The sequence below is a fragment of the Zeus faber genome (assembly GCF_960531495.2).
Source record: "Zeus faber genome assembly, chromosome: 10".
Taxonomy (NCBI): Eukaryota; Metazoa; Chordata; class Actinopteri; order Zeiformes; family Zeidae; genus Zeus; species Zeus faber.
The window spans coordinates 11,403,121-11,406,738 of record NC_137199.1 but is presented as its reverse complement, the minus strand read 5'-3'; positions in this window follow the sequence as shown (position 1 = coordinate 11,406,738).

Genomic DNA, 3,618 nt, shown 5'->3' with positions numbered 1-3,618 from the left:
CATTTCCTCTCGAATCCTGCCTGATTTCTTTGTCTCCCTGCGGGGGCCCTCTAAGGTTGTCACAATATTTACTTTTAATTCTCCAAAGATAATTACTCCAATAACAATACGCCGCGCTCCCAGTTAATTGAGCGAAATTCAAGGCAACAAGCGGCAGGAATGGGAGCCAGGCGAAGGGGCTTTGCGATGGCTTCAAGACGAGGCCTTCACCGGGGTCCACCCTGCACGCTGTGAACGCCGCATTGGAAATATAATATAGACAATTTACTTTCCAAATACTCCGATTTGGGGGGGCGTTTAGCATCGCAGTGGTCGACCTGACAAGTGGCACCTGTTAAAATGTTGCTCACCCAAGCAACTAACCTACTGCCAATGGAAAAGCTGGAAATAGAAATCCGACTATTTGGTCTCCCTTACATTTCATTGAAGGTGCGTCTGATGTAAGAGTATAATCGTCACATTTCATGTCTCTCTTTTTTTTCTTTTTTCGTTGCTCCATGCTCTTCACCCTCTGTCTGATAGTGTTGACTGATACGCTTAACTTCCTGAGCTCCTCTCTTCCTTTTCCATCTGTTTCTCACCAGAAATGGGCTTTTTTGCAATGTCTTTCATTTGCTTGCTGTAAATAATGCCATGTGTTTGTGATACTGAAATGGAATTTAATAATGACAATAATAATAATAAGCTCTGAACTGCCTTCCTTCCCCTCTCTCTCTCTCTCTCTCTCTCTCTCTCTCTATCCGGAGGGTCAGAGCGATCTCTGCAGAGCTGAACGGTTCGCGGCACGCGGGGGCCCGGCCTCAACCCGGCGTCCGGGCTGGAGGACGGGCGGAGAACAGGTTTCAAAATTCAATTACCGGACCCTCCTGCCCTCTGCTGTGCATATTTGTTTGTGCCTGTGTGTGTGTGTGTGTGTGTGTGTGTGTGTGTGTGTGTGTGTGTGCGCGCGCGTGTGCACGTCCTTTCCCCCAGCTCATTCTCCTGCATGTCAGCTGATCTCAGAGAGAAGAGCTTTTTCCCGAAGAACAGTATCATCGCTAAAAATCCTTCTTTTCACCATCCCATGGGGCTCCGTACCGGGCGCAAATCCGCCGCGATGCTGCAGAACTCCGTGAAAACGTGGAGCGGGGGAATCAAAATGCCGCCGCTTTGACACGACAATGGCAGCAAAGTGCACCTTAAGACCACAAGATTTGTTTTGCTCAAAGAAGAGAAAAGTGCTGTGGGAGCCTCGGGGAAGAGAGGTGTGCCTCCGCCTGCACTCCCTGACCCCGCCGAGAGAGCCTCGGCCGCAGTCTTCTGGTTGTCTGAAGCAGGAGGAGGAGAAAAAAAAAAAAGAAAGAAAGAAAGAAGAAGAAGCTTTAAAAAGAACCGGGCTAATTCTTTACATTCCTCCCTCCTCAACCCTTGCTGGAAGCTCTCCCATTTTTGTGTTTTTAACGTGTCTTCTTTTGTTCTCTCTCTCTCTCTCTCTCTCTCTCTCTCTCGCCTAGACACACACAAACAGGCCGATTTTCCCACCGGTAATTACAGTGCGACGGCGGCACTCGCTCCCTGGCAGGGCCTTGAGGCTTCCTGTGGTCGGGGCTAAACTCGGCAGCCATCGTGCCACATCAGTGGGCGCGTCCCGCGGCTCAGCGTGGGTTCCTCTCTGTGTCAGGGTCGGACAGGAGGAGCGTCGAGGAGTGAGTGCTGCGCCTCTGACCCCGGCCTTCGTCCGGTCCAGTCTGGGCCCGGCCCGGCCCGGCCTGGCCCGGCCCGGCTCCGGCTCCGGTCCGGCCTGCGGTGAGGGGGGCTTCCGCTTTTGTCTGTTGCCGCGGCACAACATATCTGAGCTGATGTGGATCACGGCGAGATGAAAACCGAATGCTAATCTTCTTAGAAGGGCGGTGGGAAAACACAACACTGCTTATTTTCCCCAACAGCTGCGTAATAAATCTTTTTTTTTTTTTTATGTTGGAGAGGTTCTCTTTAATCCCTGTAGTCCACAGCGCAAAGGAATTTTGCAAAGAAATGTGCGTTTATAGGTCTATAGCACGAAAAAGAGTTGAATTTCAGGATCAAATGATCTAATCTACGGGTCAAAATGTCATCTTGGCAGTGACAAAGCCAGTGACAGAGGAATCACAAGAGAAGTCTTTTTTTTTTTGGTCGACCGATGAGAACCAGAGAACGGCACCGCTGGTCCAATCAGATCCTGGCCGGTGTTGTGCAAGGAAATAGGTCAGAGACACCTGGTGAGAGCCTGGATGGAATCTGGGACGTTAACAAACCCTCGCAAAGGAGCAGTGTTTTCAGCATGAGCGTGTGTGTGTGTGCGTGCGTGCGTGTGTGTATGTATGTGCGTGCGTGTGCGTGTGTGTGTGTGCGTGTGCGTGTGCGTGACTGCACGGCAGCGGTATGAATGGCCAGCGAGCAGCTGGGGGGCGGCGGCCGCTTGGCATGCGCTATCGATGCGGCGGCCCCGGCCCTGTCGCCGTGTTCCGAGTTAAAAGCTCGAGGTATTGATGAATCCCTCGAGGCTTCGGGAAATCGCCACGGAGGTGAAAACACTTTGGATTTTGAAGTTCCCCCGACCAAGATGTGAGGAACCACTGATGCGGCCCTCGGTCTGAGACAGGTGCCACGCGGGGGACGCCTCGCGCCGTCGCCCCCGTGAAGGACGTCAGGAAAACAAGATGTAGTAGTGAGCTGCGCCGTCAAACACCACGGCAGGTTGGTTGATATGCACACCGTGTGCTCTAGACCCTGCCACGGACCGCGCCGTCAGATATTACCTCCTGCCGTCGTGCCCTGGCACAGACGCGTCCTCGACGTCTAAAGGTCGCACAGTTTGCACCGCGGCCCGGAAAACCATCGATCCCTCGCTCATTGTCGGCCGGCCCCGGCGGTTTCAAGCTGTTGCCGGTGACGATCGATGGACCCGCTCACGTCTTGAAGTCGCGCGTCGAGACACACGCGCGAAAGCGAGGCGGGTAGAAAACGTTCCGTTGCGGAACGTCGGGAAAACCTGCGGGGGCCGGTGATACCGCACCGGTGATAATATCTGCAAAATGCATTTGCCGTGATGAAACATGTCTGACCGTCCGCGACTCAACGTCGGGTGAAGACTGAGCCGTGGTCGTGATGCAAAACCCCCGAACGATTTGTTCATAGCGAAACAAATCTTTGTGATGACTCGGGAGTCAGGAGTCACCCCGGCAAAGTTGTTTTGTTCATTTGTGCAGCCTTCCTTAAGTTTCGATTCGGTGGGAAGACGGGCGAGAGAGAGAGAGAGAGAGAGAGAGAGAGAGAGAGAGAGAAAGAGAGAGTGAATCCTTCAACTTGCAAACTTTAACAACTCTTTTTACTGACTGACTCGTCCAGAACTGACTCTAAAAAAAGGGCCGAACCTTTCATCGCTCGGCGCTGCAGATTTGCGGGGAGATTGAAACTTTCCAGTTCACATTGGCTCGGCAGGTTCTCTCACCTCCTGAAACCGGATGTGCTTCCTGGAAGACGAGGGATCTGCACTCCAACCCGCGATGCCCACATGGAAGGGTGCGCTCGCATGGCTGCATCGCTGCATTGCTCTCCCTCACCCTCTCTCTCTCTCTCTCGCTCTCTCTCTCTCTCTCT